At 36.8% G+C, this 26,104-nt stretch overlaps 1 long non-coding RNA gene across 1 annotated transcript; it reads left to right on the top strand.

The window, feature by feature from the left end:
* Window positions 1–14,777: 14,777 nt before the first annotated feature.
* LOC109171329 lies at window positions 14,778–15,267 on the top strand. Its single transcript, XR_002052577.1, has 3 exons — window positions 14,778–14,815; window positions 14,967–15,050; window positions 15,175–15,267. It is a non-coding gene; the product is annotated as an uncharacterized LOC109171329 (long non-coding RNA).
* The last annotated feature ends 10,837 nt before the right edge of the window (window positions 15,268–26,104 follow it).

Below are 26,104 nucleotides of genomic sequence, written 5' to 3'. Positions count from 1 at the left end.
CTGCAATGGCTTCAAGTTGCCTTCAAAAGGCTCCAAGATCTTCAAAGTACCTACAAAAAGGCTTCAAGTTGCCTTCAAAAGGCTCCAAGATCTTCAAAGTACCTACAAAAAGGCTTCAAGTTGCTTCAAGATCTTTAAAACCTGCAAAAAATGCCTTCAATACCTTTAATTCTTCAATATTTTCAAATGCCTTCAAGAGAGCTCTCAAATCTTCAAGCCTTCAAGTCTTCAAGCGTTCTTCAATGCCTTCAAGCTCTCAAGCCTTCAAGTTGTTCTCAATGTATTTAAGGTGTGATTTAAAGAATGAAATTGAGGCTCTATTTATAGTGAAGTTTGTAACTAAAATCTCTTAACAAACTCCACTAATATTTATTTAATTAAATTAATTAATTATCTACTAAAATGAACCTTGCCAAAATCAAGTCTAGATTCATTATTCTATCATCTAATTCAAATTCAAATTAAATTATAATTATCTAATTCAAATATAATAAAATCATATTATATTTAAATTATAATTATAATTATAATTCAATTATGAAATGGGCTTGGACCAATTAATTAATTAATTCAATAGCCCAAATCAAATTTACTTGGACTAATTAAATTAATTTAATTATCATAGCCCAATTAATTAAATTGGACTAATGATCAACTCCGAAATTGGGCTCGATAATGATTTAATCGGTCCACTTGTCGGCTTCAAATTTTCTGTGTCTACAAATTGCCCCCTTGAGACTTTCTTGGACATTCCACTTGAGAGCATACACTGCTTGAAAGTATGTAGTGCATGGAAGTCTCAAAACTATAAGGCCATTTCAACTCGTGCCAAAGAGCTTTGTGGGATATGAGGCAGTTTCGACTCGTGCCGGGGAGCCTTGAAGTAATATGAGGCAGTTTCAACTCGTGACGGGGAGTCTAGGAATATGAGGCAGTTTTGACTCGTGCCGGGGAGTCTTGAATATGATGCGTTTTCGATTCACATTGAGGAAGCTTGAAGAATATTTCCTCCATCACATATTGTGGTATAATGTGTTGAGGCACATTCTTCTCTAGCATATGGGTTGATTTGAGGAATTTTCATCTTTATTCCTTGGTTAGTTGGAGTAATATGGAACCACTTCGGCTCGTAATCCGCCAATGTGACTGGAACTCGTGCTTTCATATGGTGGCCGCAAGTCCTCCCATCAATAGAGCCTTTTAACATTCTCTTCTTGACCCACCTTTTCATAACTTGCTTAGATGGTCGTGTCGCATCGTCAACGTGGTGTTGTTTAGCATGCTTAATATCATGCCGAGTATCATACTCGGGTTTGGTATCATAAGACTTGATGTTAAGAGGGAATAGACACTTGTGTCGTTTTCTATTTCCCTTCACATTGTTCCTCTCAATGAGTAGCGAAGTAGATTTACCGCATGAGATGGAAACTTGATTAGCGCTTGCTGTGGCATCTGCAAGTTCAATTCTCCCATCTCGAGCTAACTCCATTACTTTATCCTTAAAGACAAAGCAATTTTCAATTAGATGTCCGACAAGTCTATGAAACTTGCAATAACTCGGATGATCCACCATTAAAGCCTCGTGTGGTCGCCTCATTTCTGGCAAACCAACGAGATTGTGCTTTATTAGCTCATCAAACATATGTGGGATATCAGAATCCAAGAATGGATACTTCTTGTTTTGTCTTTCCCTGAAAGAAAGCCTTCTACTACCCTGTAATGATCTATAAGCATCCCTAGACTCACCAGTAGCTTTAGAGAATATCCTAGCTGGTTGAATATTCACATGCATAGCATCCATGCTTTCATATTTCTTAAAGGCCTTGCCGCCATTTTCAACGTCGTCATGACTCTTGCCCCCATTGTAGAAGCTTTGAATGTGTATGTTTTGTCCACCGTTAGCTGTTATGCTTAACTCCATATCGTGGGCGCGACTAGATAATTCCTCAAAAGTCTTAGGCTTGAGCCCTTGGAGGATGTAAGAGAGCTCGAAGTGCATGCCTTGGATGCACATTTCAATCGCGGAGCTCTGTGATATCTTTTCCTTGCAATTCAAACATAACTCCCTCCATCTTTCAATGTAAGCGGTTGAGCTTTCACCATTCCTCTGGCGAGTGGTGGTGAGTTCTAAGAAGCTAACGGTTCTTCTTGTGCTGTAGAAGCGGGTCAAGAACTCGCGCTCCATGTCCTGCCAGCTATCAATGCAGCTAGGCTCCAAGTTAGTGTACCAATTGAAGGCAGTACCCTTCAAAGAGCGGACGAACTGCTTGACAAGAAGATCTCCATACGTCCCAGCGTCGTTGCATGTTTCCACGAAGTGGGCGATGTGTTGTCTTGGATTGCCTTTCCCATCGAATTGTTGAAATGATGGAGGTTGATATCCAATGGGCATCTTCAAATCCTCTATCCTTTGGGTGTAAGACTTAGTGTAAGTGTATGAAGGTTTTCCCCCCTCAATTTTTCCTTTGATAGCTCCCATGATGAACTCGTCAAGCCGATCTACTGGTATCGTGCCCCCTGTGACTGGAATGCTCCTGTCCGAACTTGGTATGTGCGAAGTTGATTCCTTGTGCACTATAGTTCGCCCAATGCAAGTTGGTGAGTGCGAGACATCTTCACCTTGAACCTCAGGTTGTTTCCCAGGAGCCCGGCTAGTTTCGCCATTCCTTGTGCTCTCGACCTTTTCAGCTAAGTCGTTGATTCTCTTTTCTTGGTTTTGAAGGAGGGTGGTGATCCCTTCAAGCGCCTTAGTGATGCTCGCAAGCTGGTCCTCTATAGTTGAAGCGCTTGTTGTCATAGCCGGCATGCCTGTATAGATGCGTGACCATTCTGGTGCGACCTTCCACATGTTAGACGACGGCGATGTCGGTGACGAGCCTCCGGTGTTAGCGTTTCTTTTTGGGGATGTTGGACTCCTATTATCATTAGCTCCTTTCAAAGATGTTGGATTCCCGCTATCGGTTGCTTCTTTCGGAGATGTTGGACTCTCGCTACCAGCTGCTCCTTTTGGGGTAGTCGACTTCTCGCTATTCGCCGCTTCTTTCGAAGATGTCAGCATCCCGCTGCCAGCTGCTCCTTTCGAAGAAGCCAGCCTCCCGCTATCGGTTGCTCCTTTCGATGATGGTGGACCTGTAACATAAATAAACTTCCTCGGGACGGTAGGGGCCGTTTCGAGTCTTTGAATCATACGTCGAACAATTGACTCAGGCTCCGGCGGTTGCATTCCTAAGCTCCTTGCACGGCTCCTGGTTAATGGTATTTCGGTCTCTCGGTTAGCTTCAGAACCAGTTGTTGATGAAGACTTGGAACTAGCGGCTTGGGCATAAGACTTCTGGAACATTGAGCTTCTTGACGCCATTCCGGTTGCTAGTAGAGTTGCTTGCTGATGTAGATCGATAGTGAAGAGATGAGAGGCAGAGCGGTCCCACTGGGCGTGCCAAAATCTGTAAACACAAAAACGTAAACTTTGTATATATTCACAAAATTTCGTGTACAGCGTGTGTATAATTCAATGTGCAGGTACACAATCTCTGTCTAGTCCTCTGATTCTTCACTAATGTTATCTACTGAAGTGCCCCCGGGATTCAAGTAGCGTAGCCTCCGGGATTCAATTGGCGCGTGCCTCCGGGATTCAAATGGCGTATCTTCCGGGGTTCAAGTGGCGTGACCTTCAACAGCAAACGTCAAGAATTTAGAAACAATCAACCCTGCAAAGTTTCAAAACACATGCAATGGATTCAAGTTGCCTTAAGATCCTCAAATGCCTTCAAAAGACTTCAAGACATCCGAGAGAATCAATTCTGCCAAGCTCAAAATCTACTGAAGTGCCTCCAAGATTCAAGTAGCGTAGCCTCTGGGATTCAATTGGCGCGTGCCTCCGGGATTCAAACGGCGTAGCTTCCGGGGTTCAAGTGGCGTGATCTTCAACAGCAAACGTCAAGCTTCGAAGCAATCAACTCTGCAAAACATCAAATTAAAGCGCCTGCAATGGCTTCAAGTTGCCTTCAAAAGGCTCCAAGATCTTCAAAGTACCTACAAAAAGGCTTCAAGTTGCTTCAAGATCTTTAAAACCTGCAAAAAAATGCCTTCAATGCCTTTAATTCTTCAAGATTTTCAAATGCCTTCAAAAGAGCTCTTAAATCTTCAAGCCTTCAAGTCTTCAAACGTTCTTCAATGCCTTCAAGCTCTCAAGCCTTCAAGTTGTTCTCAATGTATTTAACGTGTGATTTAAAGAATGAAATTGAGGCTCTATTTATAGTGAAGTTTGTAACTAAAATCTCTTAACAAACTCCACCAATATTTATTTAATTAAATTAATTAATTATCTACTAAAATGAACCTTGCCAAAATCAAGTCTAGATTCATTATTCTATCATCTAATTCAAATTCAAATTAAATTATAATTATCTAATTCAAATATAATAAAATCATATTATATTTAAATTATGATTATAATTATAATTATAATTCAATTATGAAATGGGCTTGGACCAATTAATTAATTAATTCAATAGCCCAAATCAAATTTACTTGGACTAATTAAATTAATTTAATTATCATTTCCCAATTAATTAAATTGGACTAATGATCAACTCCGAAATTGGGCTCGATAATGATTTAATCGGTCCACTTGTCGGCTTTAAATTTTTTGTGTCTACACTATGTATTGAATATAAATAGAACAATTACGCACTTATCAACTCCCCCACACTTAAACATTTGCTTGTCCTCAAGCAAAGTCATTCAAATCAAAGACAAGCAAGCAAACAAATGTCAACAATATTCACGAAGAAATTCTAAAAGTAACAAGTTTTCATGAAAAGGATCAAATGAAATTTTTAAACTAACACAATCTCACAAACGATGTGTTGGATCTCAACGTGCACACTTAACCACGGAGTTCTTTGGCTATTTGGTTATCATATTCTACTTAAAACTAATTGGTGATAAGTATGTGGACATTAATCACTTAACTACATCCCTCCATGGTAAGTCACAACGCTATGTCTCGAATCGAGCAGGGGTTGAACTCAGCCAACCGGTCGATGCCCAACAGGATGCACTCCAACACTTGAATTTTGCAAATTATGATTCTCTCCGCACAAAACCTAGACTTGCAACATGGTCCAAAGGACTTAATTTAGACTTGAAACATGCTCCAAAGGACTTAGTGTTGAAAGCATGAATGAGGTGAAATGAACAAGGTTAAAGTGATAAGACAAAAGTATGTACATGCCCCAAACAACCAACATTCACATTTCCAAAGTCCTAATCTTTTATTAGAGAAGACAACAATGTGCAACATTAGCTTATCTTTCGCACAAGATGTGATATTTTTCCTCTCTTTACCCTTTTTAGCAACTGCTAAAGCTTCTCCTTAGAGATTTAATTGAATACCACATCATAGATTTAGTTATAAATTTGAATACCCTATCATTATTATCATCATTAAAATAATTAATATTTTATAAAAAATAAATTTGTAATGGATTTATATTATGTTTTAAAACTGAATTGAATAGAAAATACAATTTTTGACTTTTAAAAAAATTATAAAAAAAGAATTTTTTTAAAAAAAAAAAAAAACCAAACACTAGAACATGAAAATATTTTTATGAACCATTTTCAAGAAATCATTTTTTTCAGAAAACATTTTTCGCATTTTCAAACATACCCTAAATGAAATTTTCATATCTACTTAAAGTTTGAAATTTTAATATAATAATTACATAAATTTGTATTCTACATATGAATTTATTCAGAGATGATATATTGTTTAATTCTTTGCAACTTGTCTTTTCAATTGGATTAGTTTTTTTTTTTAAATAAAATTATGAGCATATATATGTAAAAATTTAGTTCAACAATGCAGTATACTATTTAAACAGCTCCATTTTCAAAAAATAAAAATAAATTATTTGTCAATTTTTTTGAGTTGGGTAAATCCGCCTACCCGGTTGCCAATAAACCGATCCCATTAGGAGTTGGACTTGTAACTTTGTGATTGCCAAGTAAGGGTGCCAATGTGTCAGGGAGGACTGCGCTACATTCACCACCTGACCCATCTTATACTTTCTCCACCCACCCCAACCCCTAACCTGCTTTGGATGGGTTTTTTCAAAACTCACTCCGCCTCACCCATGGCCCAGGTGCAGGTGTCCACTATGGATACCCACCACTTATTATCTTATTAATTTTTTTTTAATAATATATATGTTACTTACACATGATAAATAATAAAATTCACTAGTTATATTAAAACATAAAATAATAAAAATATTCAAATATAATAACTAAATTGTTAAGTTTTTAAAAATAAACTTATTAATTTAGAAATAAAAATAGTAAAAATGTAACAAAAGTTATAAAAACTTTTATAATAAACTACATACTATTATTATTATTATTATTATTATTATTATTATTATTATTATTATTATTATTATTATTATTATTATTATTATTATTATTATTATTATTGTTACTATGTTGACTAGTCTTTGTATTAGGCTTAGTCTTCTATGGCTTTCCTAGTTGATAGGGGTTACTTACGTAGAGTTGTTATGCTATTAGTACTGTAATCCTTATCCTTGTTATGTTGAATGTTGAACTGATTATCTCATTTGGTATCAGTCAGACCAGGGATTTCTCTTTCTCTCTCCTACCACCACCCTCGTTCAATCCTCTCCCCAAAACACGGCAGAATATTTAGGGCGTGCTCAGTTATTGGTTGATGAACAGAACATGTTTGTCTTCCGGGGATTACGTCCGGAGTACTGGGCGATGGCATCATCTCTGACGGCAGCTGGGAATGATGTCACCATTCCGCAAATTGCGGATTATTTGCGTGCACAGGAGTTCCTCCACGCTGATGAGTTTCCAGCGGGTTCTGATCCTGCTGCTCCGGCAGTCTATTACGCTGGCCGCGGAAGGAATGGAAGTCGCGGCAGTGGGGGTTCCGGCAACCAGAACTCTGGTCGCGGCAGTGGGGGTCGCGGCAGTGGCGGTCACGGCAGAGGTGGCAGGGGCGATCGGAATGGTGGACGCGGCGCTCCTCGTTGTCAAATATGCCAGGCACAAGGGCACACGACTGTTTATTGTTACAAATGGTATACCCCGCAACAGCCGGCACAGGCCAATTTGGTTGTTCCCGGAGAAGAGGACGTGAATGCAGCTGCTTCAGGTTGGTTCCCGGATACGGGGGCCACCGCCCATGCCACGCCGGACGCGTCTATGATGACGCAATCTGATGAGTACATGGGTGGTGACATTCTGCGTGTTGGTAATGGCGCAGGTTTGACGATCTCACGAGTTGGCCATGCTTATATACCATCTGTGTCTAAAACTCTAAATTTAACCAATGTCTTACATGTTCCTAAACTTTCTGTCCCGTTATTATCTGTTTATCGTTTAACGAATGATAATCGTGTTTTTGTTGAATTTCACAAAGATTGTTTCATTGTGAAGGATTCGGTTACTCGGGCAGTTCTGCTTAGGGGTTTCACCGCGGGCGGTTTATACAAGCTCCCCGTTTCTCAGTCTTAGTTTGCTTTTCTCACATCCCGTGCTACACCGGTTGTCTGGCACCACAGGTTGGGCCATCCACATGCGCATGTTCAGAATCAAGTCCTAAAGTTGTCTCTCGTAACACCAAATAAAACCATACTATGCGGGTTGTGCACCTCATGTCAACTTGGCAAATCTTCAAGATTTCCCCTAGATAGAGTTTCGTTATCAAGTAGCAATGTGTTAGATTTAATTTATACAGACATATGGGGTCCGGCTCCTGTAATCTCTACTAGTGGATTTCGTTATTTTCTGATTTTTGTAGATGATTATTCTCGTTTTTGTTGGTTTTATCCCCTACGGATAAAATCCGATATATATAAAAGTTTCGAGTCGTTACGAGTCATGGTAGAACGCCAGTTTTCGCGTTCTATCAAATCTGTTCAGTCTGACTTAGGCAGAGAATACCACAAGTTACATCATACATTCAAAAAATTGGGCATTGTTCATCGCCAATCATGTGCGTATACGCACGAACAAAATGGCAGAGTTGAACGAAAGAATCGTAACATAGTCGAAACAGGACTAGCTTTGCTAGCCGAAGGCTTTGTCCCGCAATAATATTGGGACTATGCTTTTGAAATAGCCACAACCTTAATCAATTATTTGCCCACTATAGTCCTAAAATCCGAAAGCCCATACACTCGTCTATATAAAACCAAACCACCATACACATTTCTCTGTGTCTTCGGGTGTCAGTGTTATCCCTATCTTAGGCCCTACAATCGGCATAAGATGGATTATCACTCGGCGCCCTGTGTCTTCTTAGGTTATCCACCTTCCTTTAGGGGTTATAGGTGCATGAATTTAACAAGTGGGAAAGTCTATATCTGTCGTCATGTACGGTTTGATGAGACTGTTTTCCCGTTTTCAGAATTAACAGCCCATAATGCAACTTCAATGATGTCTCCAGCTGCACCTTGGGCTGCTGCTCCAGTAATATCACACTCACCTACCACAGTCATCACCGACTCCGGTTCACAAAGGCTGCTGAGTCCAATACCATTGGCACAAGAGTCAACCCCCTTGGCTATTGAAGGGCCTGTCAGGGCCGTAACTCGCAGAAAGCAGGCGGCTAGGACCGAGCCACAAGATCGGGGGCATACCATGCGGCTACGCCATATGACTCGGGGTATTGGAGAAGAGTTTCAAGCCCTCAGTGTTATTACTGATCCCACTTGTTACTCGCAGGCGGTTGGGCATCCAGAGTGGCGTGATGCGATGGACCAGGAGTTCAACGCTCTATTACACAACAATACTTGGGCACTTGTACCTCCCAAACCAGACATGAACATCATCGGGTGCAAGTGGGTGTTTCGTACCAAACGCACCGCTGATGGTTCGGTCGAGCGATACAAAGCTCGGCTAGTGGCAAAGGGATTCAATCAGGTGGCTGGCGAAGACTTCTTCGACACTTTTAGCCCTGTGGTTAAGCCAACTACAGTCAGGCTTCTTTTTTCGCTAGCTGTGTCACACAGCTGGACTCTGAGGCAACTCGATGTCCACAATGCCTTCTTAAATGGGCACTTGGTGGAAACAGTCTATATGAAGCAACCTCCGGGTTATGAAGATCCGACACACCCAGATCACGTGTGTCACTTACAGCAATCTTTGTATGGGTTCAAGCAAGCCCCGCAGGCGTGGTTCAAAAGATTACATGATTACTTAATCTCTGCAGGTTTTTCATCATCGAAGACGGATGTCTCCTTCTTCTATTACTCTTCTGCTGCCTCACGCGTATACTTACTAGTATACGTCGATGATATCATTATGATGGGCAATGACCCGTCACTCATTAATTCTCTCTTGCATCGACTTTCGTTGACTTTTAAGATTCGAGATCTTGGAACACCCGGGTTCTTCCTCGGAATTGAGACTATCAAGACTGACGTGGGGCTCATGCTGTCCCAACGCAGGTACATGAAAGATATTTTGGCCCGAGCAGGTATGACTGACTGCAAACCACTAGCTACGCCGGCTGCGGTTTCTCAACCTGTCTCATCTACCGCTGAGCCACATGACAACCCGACTCAATATCGTTGTGTGGTTAGGGCCCTTCAATACTTAACTATCACGCGACCAGACTTATCCTATGCTGTGAACGACCAGACTTATCATATGCTGTGAACCGGCTATGTCAGTTTATGCACACGCCAACGGCTGACCACTGGGGGTTGGCTAAGAGGGTACTTCGCTACATCAAGGGTACTCTATACTACGGCTTGCAACTCACGGTGTCCGAGTCCTCTGCTCTTCATGCATACTCCGACTCGGATTGGGCGGGGTGTCCGCTAGACAGGAAGAGCACTGGTGGTTACGCGGTGTTTCTACACTACAAGAAAAATGCACATAGACAACACTAGAAAGACAACAGTTTTTAAGAAAAGTGTTGTCTTTTGTATAAAAGACAACAGTTTGGTCCAAAACCGTTGTCTTTGATGCAACACTTTTGTCAAAGACAACGATTTTTGCTTAACCGTTGTTATAAGTGTGTTGTCTTTGTGCATTTTGTGAAAAGACAACACCACAACGACAACGGTTTTTTAAAACCGTTGTCTATGTGCGTTTTTTTTTTAATAAGACAATGGTTTTTTTAACTGTTGTCGTTGGAGTGTTGTCTTTAAGCGCACTGGAATACACAACACTAAAAAGACAACAGTTGTTTAAAACCGTTGTCTTTGTGCGCTCTTTTTTAAAAAAGAGACAACGGTTTTATTTAATCGTTGTCGTTGGTGTGTTGTCGTTAAGCACACTCGAATACACAACACTAAAACGACAACGGTTTTATATAACCGTTGTCGTTGCGCGTTCTTTATTTGTTTAAGACAACGGTTTTATTTAACCGTTTTCTTTGGTATGTTGTCTTTAAGTGTATTTGAATACACAACACTACAAAGACAACGGTTTTTTAAAACCGTTGTCTTTGCGCATCATTATTTAACAGGTATATAAAATAAAAACAAAAATGTTAACAACAAGAGTCAAACCTATGACCTCAAACTTAACAAATAAGCAATCTAACCAATTAAGCAACACAAACTCTTATTTCTAAAGGTGCAACATCTGGTATATAACTGGGTTGCTTCTGTGTTGTTTGTGAAAACCAAGACACCAATTTTAGAAAATAGTTGAAGAATTCCCCACAAGAAGTATAGAACCTGAGACCTTTAACATAATAAACTAAGCTAAACCCACTAAGCCACACCAACATTTATGTACTCAAGCACAACATCTAGTATATTACCGATTTGCTTATGTGTTGTCTTTGAGAACCAAGACAATGATTGTATAAAATAGGTTAAGAATGCCACCACGAAGGATAAAACCCAAAACCTTTAACATAATAAACAAAGCTAAATCCACCAAGCCACACCAACTCCTGTGTACTAAAGTGTTACACCTTATCTTTTACCTATAATTTAACAAAGAAAGAATACAATTCAAAAGTTAATTTAATAGTTCTATTTTTGTTCATATTTAAATATAAAATTGTTCACCAAAATTTCAAAGTAAATTCATTAAAGTTTTATTTTCAATTATATTACAATTAAGACCAATCTATGAATTCAAAAAATAATAATAACTATCAAGTATAAAAAAAACAATATGGGGTGGTGTTCATAATGGTGCGGTATGATGTGTAGGGGTTAAGGGCGGTATGATAGGGGCCGGGGTTGGTAATCGACTCTTCTGGCTAGCGCATGACTAACAAAGTTAGCTATCTGTTGATAATCGACCATTCCGGCTAGCGCATGACTAACAAGGTTAGCTATATGTTGGTAATTGACCCTTCCGGCTAGCGCATGACTAACAAAGTTAGCTATATGTTGGTAATCGACTCTTCCGGCATGCCTAGGACACGTTGAGAATGGATATGAAAGAGTAGTTGATCGATGCCGTGATCTTAATTAGCTCTATGTTCATAATTACCAAACTATATATTCATAATTTTTGAATTGAGATGCATATTCATAATGATTGAATAACTATGATCTATATTCACAATTACAGAACTTTATGTTTATAATTTGCGATGTTCATATTCCCAAGTGTTGATAACTATACAGTTTAGAAATTATGAATCAACAATACAGAAATTATGAATATGCAGTATAGAAATTATGAATCTACTGCATAAAAATTATAAATCTACTTTATTTAAATTATGAATCTACTGTATTTAAATTATGAATCTACGATTTAGAAATTATGAATCTACGATTTAGAAATTATGAATCTAGAGTAAAGATTTTATGAATCTACAGTATAGAAATCTATGAATCTCGCGTTCTGTACCTATATACCCAGTACTATTTTAATTGGGTCTAGTGACCCGGATAATAAAACTAATATTTTCTTACCCTGTTCTATATCTATATCGCCCGGTTTAATTGGGTCTAGCGCTCCGGGTGCCGCAAAAAATTTATTATTATTTATTAGAGAGCGCGAAAAATCTAACCCAAAATTTAGCCCTACCCGCCCAAACTTAGAAAATTTTCATTTCGCTCAATTTCATTCCTCATCAGGAGAGTTCTACTCCAATATTCAAAAATTTCATTTCGCCCATCAGGAGAGTTCTTCGCCGCCCTCCCTCTGCCGACAACGACAACCAACGCCTCAGCCTCAGCCACACTCGCTGCCGCCCTTCCTCTCGCCCTCTCATTTCCGAGACCTCCTGTCGCTGCTCTTCCTTCGCCGACGACGACGGCCGACAGCCACAGCCTAAGCCTCAGTCACACTCGCCGCCGCCGCTCTTCCTTCTACAGCTCTCTGTTAAGTGCACATGCCTCATTGTAAGTCTAATGTTGCTTGTCTTTCTGTTTTTTTTTTTTTTTTTTTTTCATTCCAGTCTAATCTTCCTTCTATACAGCTCTGTTATATGCATGCTATTTAGGTTTCACTCTTTGTGGTTAAAGAAAAGGTCTCAATTTCTTTAAAAGATTTGTTTGTGAGCAATGAGTCTTTCATTATCTGAACTAATCACTATTTCTCAGCGTTATGGGGGGTAATGGCTCAGTTAGAAAGTCCGAATCACTTTAATTACTGTTGCTAATGTAGAGACATCGGAAATTTGGAGAGGAATAACTGAAGTGTAATTTGCAATTTGGCAAGTACAAGGGAGTTCATAACTGACCATTTCTGTTGGGAGCTTTAGGTCAAAATGACTAGGAAAGAAGTCTTTGTCCAAGTTAAATTTGAGCATAGAAGTAGGGGACATGTGAAAAGCATCTTGGGGACTGTATAGGGAGGGAACTGAAATAGTTTAGATGGCTATGTGAATCTTTTATGTGATGGTGTTATCACTTCTAAAGATTCCTAATCCAAATTTCATATCATTTCTGAACTGAATGTAATGCCTCTCTGATTTCAAGCAATTACTGCTTCAGAATCTGAATTGTAACCATGGTCAATCTGTGACTTTTAGGTTGAAAAAAATCAAGTATATGGCTTTGACCTGGTATACTAAGTTTTTTGAGTAGCACATCATTCTTAGAATCTCAGTAAATGATGGCTTTCATCTGCATTATATCTGCTGTGTATCTCTTATATCTTTGCCTTTTTTAAAAAATGAAATTAAGACATCCTGACATCCTGTTCTCTCTAATTCAGGCTGCTAGTCCATTGCAAGTGAAATATGCTGATGGTGAGTTGGAAAGACTAGGTGTGATAGAGTTTGAATTTGTGGTGTAACACATGTTTTCTTCTTGTGATGGTTCCTCTCAACTGTAAACTTTTGAAAAGTTCTTTTTTCATCCGGGTTATGGAATCTCCTCTCTCTCTCTTTTTTTTTTTTTTTTTTTTTTTTTTTTTTTTTTTTGTAAAGTTAATCTGTCTATAGTAATTGTATTGTGTCTGCAATGCAGTAACTTTCTTCTTTCCGATTTTATGTTCCTTTTTTTTCCTTTATTTAACCCCATCCTCCTCTCCTGGGGAAAAATGCAGAACACAAGATTTTTGTCGGGATGCTACCAAAGAATGTATCAGATGCCGAAGTGTCTGGCTTATTCTCTCAATATGGAACCGTTAAAGACTTGCAAATTTTAAGAGGTTCTCAGCAAACTAGTAAAGGTAAGCCAAGTTCACCTCTGTGGGTCTGTTCCTTTTCTTAATTTCAACTACCAGTTGATAATGAAATTTATTGACATTTCCTTATTTTCCTTCATAATTTCTTGGTTGCTGCAGGATGTGCATTTTCGAAATATGAGACAAGAGAACAAGCAGTTGCAGCTATAGAGGCCATTAATGGAAAGCACAAGATGGAGGTTGTTTGTTGTTTACCAATTCCTTTGACTTATAATGTGATGTCTTGAAATATTATTACCTGAACTACTTTGATTTTATTATTTATTTGGTGGAGGGCTAAAGAAATATTTTACCAATTCCTTTGACTTATAATGTGATGTCTTGAAAAAATTTTACAACGTCGGTTTTCATATAGCCGACGTTGTATGTTTACCATACAACGTCGCCTACTTCAACGTCGCTTTTTAGCCGACGTTAAAGGTCATCTATGTAGTAGTGATTGAGTTTGCTTTGATTTGCTTTTTAATTTTGCATTTGGATAAAATCTGGGCTAGTCTCATATTGCTTTAATCTGCTTTAATCTGAAAATATAAACAGAAAGGAGATGATGTTGCTTTTTGTTTCTAGCTGGCTTGTAGTGAGATTATAGTGAACTATGTAGCACATACATAGACATATACTTAGCTTCTCTGCTAAGCTAGTAGATGGTCGGCTTAAACCTGCCAGAAGCTAGACCAGTATTAGACTTAATATTGGTATAAAGAGAGAATTTGAAGTTGGATCTTCTTAATCCAAATGGTCAAAATTCTAAAAGAGGGAAGGTGGAAATTAATTTAATTCATAGCCAACAGAAAGAATCTAATGAATTAATAATTGACTGAAACCTGAAGACTTACTAAAACAATAAACATTGATAATTTCATTGTATACATGCATATTAGGCCGGTAGTATATTGTTTTAGCTTTAGTTATACCAACCATTAATTAGTACTATGTATTACCTCAAACTTGTGAATTTAATCCATTATATATTAGCGGTGTTATAATTACTTTTTAAAAAAAATTATCGAGATTAATTATAAGTTGGGTTTGTTGGTTGAAATCTAGTTGAAATAAAGAATTTATAATGAAGTGCTAATTAATATAATAATATAATTTTGCATGCAGATAATGTATATATGCAGTTCCATGATGAATGTTGGGGAGTTCCAGTCTATGATGATAAGTAAGCAGCATATATATACAATCTCTTTCAACTTCATTGTATATCTTAGTAATCTTAGGTCTTAGTGGATTTATTTATGTGTAGTTTGAGAATTATTACAAAGTAGCAGATTTAATCCGTAATTGGTAAGAAATGTTTTGTGAACGTACAGTCAATTGTTTGAGCTACTTGCACAGTGTGGCATGTTGATGGATTTCAACTGGACTCAAATTTTGAAAAGGAGAGAACTACTCAGGTACTTAACATTTAAGGAGACAAAACACTACTTGTTTCATTGTACGTACGACTACTCTTTTGTTGTGTGAAAATATAATCATTATATTTTACTTTGGACTTTGTCATATATATCAACAATATAGAGAAACTTTTGGTGGGTTTAATGTAAAGAATGTGGCCAAAATGGGGGAGAAAGAGATTCAAGAAATTGCATCCAAAAAACCATTGATGTTAAAAGTGAGCAGAGTAAGGTGCATTGTGCAGAATGCCAAATGCACAATGAAGGCATGTTTCAGCTCCATCTATCCTTCTTTACCTTTTACTTATTATTATCTTTTAAAATTTATTCTAGAATTTGGAGGTCTCTATATCAATTTACGCTCCTTCTCTTTGTACATGCATACATATAAATAATAGAATCATTTTCTTTGTTCTGGCAGATTGGAGCTAGCAAAAGGGACATTTGCAAAAGAGTGGAACGTTATATAGAGTAGGTATGATTTGATCATTAGAACGTTGTGATCATTTAGACTTGGTTCGTGGAATTGTTTTTTGTAGTATTATGACTTGGATGATATATGATTCGATTAGAATTGGTCATGGAAGTATTTAGACTTGTTAATTAGTTCTTTTGTATTTTGAACCTTAGCTTGTGCAAAATTATGTAATTACACTTGCCATGGTGAATGGATAAATTGATTTTTTATATGATTAAAATTTAAGCAGGTTAAAAACGGTTAAAAACCGTTGAGACAACGGTTAAATACCGTTGTCTATTTTACAATAGACAACAGTTTGAAACTGTTGTTTTTTCTACAAAAGACAACAGTTTATGGACGTGACTTTTAACAACAGCGGTTTCAACAACACACAATAGACAATAGTTTATAACTGTTGTCTTTTAAAGAAAAGACAACAGTTAAAAACCATTGTCTATGTGCACCACATTTAATTACACCGGTTTCAACAACATTGAATAAACAACGGGTTAAAAACCGTTGTCTTTGAAAGAAATGACAACGGTTAAAAACCGTTGTCTATGTACGTGATTTTTAACAACACCGGTTTCAACAACACTCAATAGACAACGGTTCTTAAACCGTTGTCTTTTCTAGAAAAGACAACGGTTAAAAACCGTTGTCTATGTTCATGACTTTTAACAACACCGGTTTCAACAACACTTAATAGACAACGGTTAAAAAACCGTTGTCGTTTCTAGAAAAGACAACGGTTATTAACCGTTGTCTATGTGCGTGACATACAACAACACCGGCTTCAACAACACTTAATAGACAACGGTTAAAAAACCGTTGTTGTTTCTAGAAAAGACAACAGTTATTAACCGTTGTCTATGTGCGTGACATACAACAACAGCGGCTTCAACAACACTTAATAGACAACGGTTAAAAAACCGTTGTTGTTTCTAGAAAAGACAACGGTTATTAACCGTTGTCTATGTGCGTGACTTACAACAACACCGGCTTCAACAACACTTAATAGACAACGGTTAAAAAACCGTTGTTGTTTCTAGAAAAGACAACGGTTAAAAAACCGTTGTCTATGCACGGGACTTACAACAACACCGGCTTCAACAACAGAAATTATACCCCTACGACAACGGTTATTAACCGTTGTCTATGTGCATTTTTCTTGTAGTGCTAGGGGCCAATCTCATCTCATGGCTCTTCAGGAAACAGCGCACAGTTGCTCGTTCGTCGACTGAAGCTGAGTACAAGGCCCTAGCTGATGTTGCAGTCGAGGTCACTTGGGTTGTGTCGTTACTCCGGGAACTAGGGCTCCATACTGGTGTTCCACCGACGCTCTAGTGTGAAAATCTAGGTGCAACTTACATGTGTGCGAATCCAGATTTTCACGCCAGGACTAAGCATGTGGAGATAGATTTTCATTTCGTCCGCGACAAGGTTGCATCCGGTGATTTATTGGTAACTTATGTCCCGACTAAAGATCAGTTAGCAGATATCTTCACGAAGCCGCTACCGGGGCCACGCTTCGTAGCGCTACGTGACAAGCTCAATGTTGTGGCATACCACCCTTGTGCTTGAGGGGGTGTGTTAGCAATATTATTATTATTATTATTAGTTTCTTATTATTGTTACTATGTTGACTAGTCTTTGTAATAGGCTTAGTCTTCTATGGCTTTCCTAGTTGATAGGGGTTACTTACGTAGAGTTGTTATGCTATTAGTACTGTAATCCTTATCCTTGTTATGTTGAATGTTGAACTGATTATCTCATCCATACTAGTACTTATTTTGTTATTACTCTTTATATATATATATATATATATATATATATATATATATATATATATATATATATATATATATATAGGGAAGGAATCAAGTGCTGGTGGTGTTTCCCGTGCAGTTGTGCGGGTGGACGCACATTAAGCATTACACTGACGCACTTTAAGTACACAACACACGCACATTAAAGAAAAAAACAAAGTACATTCAGAACACAAACTCACGCACCTTAAGCACAAAAACACACGCACCTTAAGTTTTAACAACAACTCACATTAAGTACTCACTCACGCACATTAAGTACAAAGCTCACGCACTTTAAGCACAAAACTCACGCACCTTAAGCACAAAACTCACGCACATTAAGCACAAAACTCAGGTACTTTAAAGTTTCAACAACAACTCACGCAACAACTCACATTAAGTACACACTCACGCACATTAAGCACAAAACTCACGCACATTAGGCACAAGACTCACGCACCTTAAGTACAAAACTCACGCACATTAAGTATTACGCACTCACGCACATTAAGCACAAATCTCACGCACTTTAAGCACAATACTCACGCACATTAAGTACAAAACTCGCGCACATTAATCACCCACACAACCGAACGAAAAACCTTCACCCGCATTTGAACTTAAACCTATATATATATATATATATATATATATATATATATATATATATATATATATATATATATATATATATATATATATATATATATATATATATATATATATATACTAGTCGAGGGCACGCGCTTTGCGCGAAACGTCATGACCAACAATAAATTATTATATATGTTCTAATTTTTTATTTTTAAAACGAGTATGTTCTAATTTTTAAATAATAATATATATAATTTTTAATAATTGTTATATGACAAAATAAATAAGTTATTTAGATACCAACATGATATACAAGAATTAAATTAGGAACATGCGGGAGGACATTAGATTTTATTTTGAGGGAGAGAATGGATATGTTAGGTAGAATAATGTAGTGGTTTTCTAAAAAAAAAAAAAAAGGAAAAAAAAGAATGGAGTGTTGGAATGATGGATAAAAAAGAAGACACAGATCACATCAAGGCAAAGAGGAAGAAGTCAAAAAAAGTAATGGTAAAGTTGTTATTTCTTTAAAAATTGAGGGCAATTAACATGAAAAAATAAATCAAAAATTAGATCAAAAAATTCCATCCATTAGAGTTGAAATCAATGGTAAGCAAGGGGTGTCATTTTTTAGGGGCAAATGGAAACTCCCAAATATAAGTATAGTGTGTGTGTATGTATATATATATATATATATATATATATATATATATATATATATATATATATATATATATATATATATATATATATATGCGAGTTCAGGTGCGGCAGTGTCTTACGGTGCGGCGATTTCTTACGGTGCGGCAACACCAATAGTTCAACAAATATGCACCATCAACGTTAGAAAATATACCACAAAAAACAGAGTAAACAGAGCCCTGCATCACCAAACATACACCATTAGGCGTGAGTAAAAACACCATAAACTGTTCAGAAATACACCATTGGGGGTGGTGAGTTATATGGTGTATTTTTTTGAGTCTGTTGTGTATTCTGTGATGTTTTATTGCATATCATTGTGGTGTGTTTTTCTAACACTGTTGGTGCATATTGTTAACACTGTTGGTGTATTCTGGAATTCCGCCGCACGGGAAGACCCCGCCGCATTTAAACTTTTATATATATATATATATATATATATATATATATATATATATATATATATATATATATATATATATATATATATATATATATATATATATATATATATGCGGGTTCAGGTGCGGCAGTGTCTTACGGTGCGGCAACACCAATAGTTCACCAAATATGCACCATCAACATTAGGAAATACACCACACAAAACAGAGTAAACAGAGCCCTGCATCACCAAACACACACCATTAGGTGTGAGTAAAAACACCATACACTGTTCAGAAATACACCATTGGGGGTGGTGAGTTATATGGTGTGTTTTTTTGAGTCTGTAGTGTATTTTGTGATGCTTTATTACATTTCATTGGGGTGTGTTTTTATTACACTGTTGGTGCATATTATATATATATATATATATATATATATATATATATATATATATATATATATATATATATATATATATATATATATATATATAGGGAAGGGATTAGGTGCATTTGTTGCTTCCCGTGCGGTTGTGCGGTGGATTAATGTGCGTGAGGTTTATACTTAATGTGCGTGAGTGTTGTTCTTAATGTGCGTGAGCTTTGTGCTTAATGTGCGTGATGTTAATATGCGTGAGTTTTGTACTTAATGTGCCTGAGTGTTGTGCTTAATATGCGTGAGATTTGTGCTTAATGTGCGTGAGTAGTTCAGAATTACGAACTCAGAAAGAAGCAGAACAGAAAATCACCATATAACTATGCTATTGAAAAGAGAAGCACCCATATAGTCATGATAAAATGTTTGCACCAGCATCCTCTTCGCACCTTCATTCTTAAGAATCTGAGCTATGCTACTGAAAAGATAAGCACCCATATAGTCATGATAAAATGTTTGCACCAGCACCCTTTTCACACCTTCATTCTTAAGAATCTGAGCAAAAGCATCAAGAGAGCTCTTGTACTTGACGGCTTCACCATATGTCATCATCATTGGGTAAGAAGCAATACCAGCACCATTTGTGACCACCCATCCGAGAACAAAGCTAGCGAAGAAAATATCCTGTAGGTCTCCACTTTTCTGCTGCATTTTACACATTCACACACATTAAGTACAAATCTCAGGCACATTAGATACAACACTCACGCACATTGAGTACAAATCTCACGCACATTAATAACCGCACAACCGCACGGGAAGCATTCACCCGCACGGGAAGCATTCACCCGCACGAGAACCTGAGTCTATATATATATATATATATATATATATATATATATATATATATATATATATATATATATATATACATACATATATATATATATGATTATATTCAAATACAAACATGTCTTAAACTACAAACGTGTGGATTGATTAGGATCGTTAGATTTTGGAATTGGATGGATAGGATTTATTTAATTAGTTTTGCATATTTTAATTGACCAAGTGCCTGTTTTTAGTTCAGAGATGGTAGTTTTGGGTTTTGACTATTGTTTTAATTGCATTAAATTATAGGAATTCAATCAGGATTAGAAATTTATCTTACCCGATCTCTTTCTCTCTTTTCATTGTGGTTGTCGAAGAAGTGTCTCCCACGCGTTAAATTCGGATTCTTTATCAGCCGTGGACGATGGTCGCCAGTGAGGGCCGAAGTGGAGCCAAGCGACGGGGACCACCAAATCGGAGTGTAAGTCGAGGTATATATATATATATATATATATATATATATATATATATATATATATATATATATATATATATATATATATATATATATATATATATATATATATATATATATATATATATTTGTATCTTTTTGTCATTTTTGATTGTTTTGGCTATTTGTATCCTCTCTTTTTTTGTTCGTTAGTTGTTGTTTGTTGGGGAGCGATTTTTGTGTCTGCGTGTGTGTGGGGAGGGGGCTGGGGACGGTGGTGCATTGCTCAACAGCGGGATTGGGGGATATTTAGTTGATTTAGGGTTTTTTTTAACCTTTTTTTATATCAACATTGGCTGTTGGTAGGTGTGTGTGTGGGTGCAAGGGTGGCTCGCTGGTTGGGGTGGTGTGGTGGCTGGGTCTGGTAGCATAACACATTTTATTGACGAAGGATTCTCTACTAACTTTTTCTTTTCAAAATCTTTCATTCTAGAAAGCATCTGTACAAACAAAACAATGTTTCAGTAGAGTATCAAATACTACCATCTATATTAAATGGAAAATTTAGTATTAGACATACCTGTCACATATCTCCCAACTGATTAACAACATTGAGATGATCTCCATCAGATTTTTCCATTACATAAGTTGACATGCACACAGCTGTAAGAATATCATCAGTCTAAAGATTTGGACTTAGTTGTAAAAAGTAAGAGTGTAATGGGTACAGGTTGGATATAAATCAGAAGATAACCCCATCTCTAACAATGGTGTTTTACTTATTTATTTTCGTTTTCTGGAGATCTTAGACTTTGAAGTGGGTGTGTGCATGATTTGGTGTGGGTGCGTCCTCTCTTGTTGGTTATTATAGCATGGGTTCATTTTTTAAATTTTATTGGTTTGTGTTCTATGTGGTCACTACAACTCGTCTAGTGGTTAACCTGTGTGTAAGGTTGGGTGTTATTGTTGTGTTTTTTCCAGGTAAGAAGACCAAAGTTGCCATGTTATGTTATTTGGTCATTATCTATTTTTTTGTCTCTATATTCATGTGTTTTTATGTGCACTCTATTTTGGACGTTACTGTGCACACATGCTTACCTTTGTGATAAGTGATAACCCATGAGCATTTGTGGCTAGACACATCCTCACCTATATATAATTTTGTGCACGTAGATTTGCAGTTATGTGCTCTGTGTTTTTCAAAGTTTTTAGATATACTTGTGGTGTGTGATGTTGGTAGTGTGTGTGCGCACACGTATCATAATGTGGTTGTTATTTTATTACAATAATAAGCATGCTTATAGCTAGGAAGTAAGTGTGCATATATTTGTTGAGTATAGTGCACACAATTTAGTCATCCTTTATATGGGTGCACATAAGGCATTGAATGTGTGTATAAGTTTACCGTGTTGAAAAACAGTCTCAAATACTCGGTGGGTAAAATTGCAATGTCCAAAGGATTGAATGCATGGGAAACGTGTGCACAAGTATACACTTCTGAGTGCACCCTGATAAACTACAAAAGATCAAGTTACCCGCAGCGATGTTAATGTGTTAACATATGTGCACCTCTCCAAATGATGCACAAGGTTATTTGGCCTATAAACACGTCTAATTATTGTTGTGACTTTCAACGTTGGCCTTTATTATTATTGTCGTCATATTTAATTTTGTTTGATAGGAGCTGAAACAAACGAAAGTGGACTAAACGCATATGTTATGGACATGTGAGAATAAAGTATATGGTATGTTTGTGAGAGGGGTTCAAGGCAACTCGACAGCAATGCTGAGTGCAATATACATTAAACCACCAACAACAGTAAATAACAAAGGAAGTGGGAGACGGTTCAAAAGCTCAAAGGAAAAAGCAGTAGAGTTGTGTGCAAAACCCAAGCGACTGTGCCGCGCATGCAACCAACTAGGACACCATGACAATTGCCGCAACTGCCCCTAGATGTGATTGACGTGAGGATTAGAATGTATAATGTTTTGGTTCTAAGCATTTACTTTTCGGTGTATTTATTTTTGTTAGGATAATGACATAAATAACAGGACGTGATTACATGTTATGTGTGTACACTTTTTAATGGTAAAGTGTACACGAAGAGTTGTTTTAGTGATACTTTATGTAATGTTGGTGCACACATGATTTGATATAGGTGCACATGGTTTCTATTTGTTGTAACCTAACGAACAAGCGACATATTCGTATAATTGTGCAAATATGTTGTGGATATAAAATCACATGTGCAATTTGGCAAAATATGTGGGTAAATACTGTGCATAATTAAACTCAACCCTAACGCTACGTGTGCATCCTGCGCAAAATTGTGTGCACATATAAATGTGAAAAGTGAACATACTGGAAGGAAAAAATGAAGAGTTAGTAATTTGATTTCATTCAATTTTTTTTTTTTTAATTTAATGTGATGTGAATGAGCTTTTTGTTGGATGAAAATTAAATAATAAAACGAAGTTGCAAAACATCACCAAGTCCGTGTGCACAAAATACTCAAAAACACATGCACTCCACAATATAATATGTTGATTGTTTGTTAGGGTACAACAAATGAAAAATTGTGTGCACATAAGACAAATCATGTGTGCACCTAATGTACATAACGTAACACAACACTAAGGCATCGTGTGCACCCTATAATTAAATTGTGCGCACACATAACACACAACAGAGAATAAACCATATAGGTCAAGTTACTAAACCAAGTTAACAAAATTAGCAACATTCATGAATAAACATTATCCCAATAAAAACCACAACCTACAAACTTCATATTGGCACATCAAATACTAACTAGTAGCTAGTGGAGTAGTCATAAATTCAAATGCCTAAGCTAGATTCCTACATATGTGAACATTGAACTCTAAAACAACAATATCCTTCATAAACGGTAATCGTAGGCGCTGCAACTCATAAGTTTCATCTTTGTGTAACCCACAATCCCAATTCGACGCACCTTGCCCTACATACGTCTCCATGTAATGCATGACATAGACACCACAATCGACCTTATTTTTGGAATCACGCCACAACATCTGCATCATCTTGGCAACCAAATTTGCACAGATGGCAGACCTGACGATATCAATACACTTGAAAAACTTAGACAACATGTTCTTCTACAGAACAGAAAAAAAAAAATTAAAATGAATAGCAAACAATTACACATGAGAAAACCTTTAGTGATTCATACATCATTACACATTCTTGTAAAATGCTGGCACATTGATCTTCACCTGTTGACCATTCAAAAATTATTAAAATGTGTTGCATATTTTATGATATGCTTGACCCTTCAAATATTATTACTCTCAATAAGGTTTATTGATAGTTGCATGGTGTGTGCGTCACCAGTTGCGTCGTTCATTCACTACCCTAAGGTGGAAGTGTTGTAATTCACTCTAACTAGGGTGCTCCGGACCATTTATCTGTGTGCGTGGCAGGCAATAATTGAAACCGTTGCATCCCGTAACATGTTCTTACCTTGATTATGGGTTATGGGATGTGTGCACCGTACCCTATTACCGTGTGCGTGACAGCAAAATTGCAGCCTCTACATCCCGTAAATTTTTCATAATCTGACTCTCATAATTACGGTTTCCAATTTCTCTACTACGCATACATGCTCCCCATTTGTTAATATCTAATTCAATTTCTCTATTACGCATACATACTCCCCATTTGTTAATATCTAATTCAATTTCTCTATTACGCATACATACTCCCCATTTGTTAATATCTATTTCACAAAGTTAATACCGAATCATATGCATGATACACCGTTCAAGAATTGATTACACACTGTGTTCTTAAAATATCATAATCAATTTGGTTTGTTTACCTGGGAGGGAAGTCGACATATTCTCTACACTCGCATCGATGAGTTCTCGCCGTGTTGCTATGCCTGAATGCCGTTTCTGGATTGTGTTTGTCGTAGATTTGATTGCCGGTGGTGGGAGGCGACATCTACTATTTTGTTTAATCCTACCATAATTAGTCTTCTTTAATTTTGGTCTAATATCAACTCTTAATTTTTACCTTAATTATCCTAATTACAAATTGTCTTAACTGCCCTTTTTATCATTAAAAGGATCCTGAAATATTTTTATTCCCCTTAATCTAATCCATCAATCTACTCAAATCTTATGGCCCCTATTTTTCCTCACGTTTGTATTTTAAGGGTGTTTGCATGTGAATGTAACCCTATATATATATATATATATAATATATATATATATATATATATATATATATATATATATATATATAGAGAGAGAGAGAGAGAGAGAGAGATAGAGAGAGGGGGGGGGGGGGGGGGGGGGGGGGGGGAGTGACATACACATGATGGGTCAGATGTGGTTCTAGGTAAGTTTTGTACATAAAACTCAAATTTAACCTAACTCATTGCAAATTTAATTTTTTAAGACAATTCTCAACCCACCACTCACTATCACCCAAATTAACTCAATCCATGCGAGGTGGATATTCATAGCAAATTATTCTGTGAACCCGAGTCTAAAAATACATAATTTATATACTGAATGTTCACAATTTATATACTGAATGTTTGCAATTTTTATATACTAAATGTTCACAATTTATATATTGAATGTTCACAATTTTATATACTAAATGTTTACAATTTACATACTTAATGTTCACAATTTGAATTGTGAACATTCAATATGTAAATTGTGAACATTCAACAAATAAATAGTGTATTTTGACCCGAATGGATCCGGGTCCATGGCATAATTGTTGGATATCCGTGAAATGAATGTTAAAATTGTCATTTCTATTATCAAGTCAATAGTTGAACTAAATCCCTAATTATTTGCCATGTTAGAAGTACAAGTTGCGTGTTATTATAAACCTAACCCAAAAAAATCCAAACAAAGTTGGGGCTCAACACTAATTTTACAAGTAATTAAACTCTATTCGCAACCATTTTGACCTAAATTTCATCTACCTATTTAATTATTATTTTGATATTTTTTACTTCTTCCATTTAAAATTGCCCCTTTGACCGGGTATGCATACTTTTTTTTTTTTTTTAAAGAAGAAAGCAAATTAATTCATTAAATCAAAAAGGAGACAGTGAACAAGATACAAGGGGTTCATCGAACCATTTCTCACAACCTGACATAGAAACTGCTTCCCGAGCAACAGTGTGGGTAGCCCGATTCGCAGATCGCCTAGCAAAACAGAAGTGTACTCCATGTATGCCAATTGAAAAAGGAAACGTATATTAGGGGAGCAACTTGGTATCAGTGGATCACAAGATCCTTGGTAAGTTGTGATCATTTTAAAATTTTTAATAAAGTATTAATATTCATTTTCTTTTTCAATTGGCCCAATTTCCGTGTCTTTTTTATTCTTAGTCAATTATTCTTTTTAAATACATATCAATTAGTCAATTATTTA

The sequence above is a fragment of the Ipomoea nil genome, unplaced genomic scaffold, assembly GCF_001879475.1.
Source record: "Ipomoea nil cultivar Tokyo-kokei standard unplaced genomic scaffold, Asagao_1.1 scaffold3415, whole genome shotgun sequence".
NCBI lineage: Eukaryota > Viridiplantae > Streptophyta > Magnoliopsida > Solanales > Convolvulaceae > Ipomoea > Ipomoea nil.
Note: the sequence above shows the minus strand (reverse complement) of the source record. Positions and strands in the feature narration are given on the sequence as shown.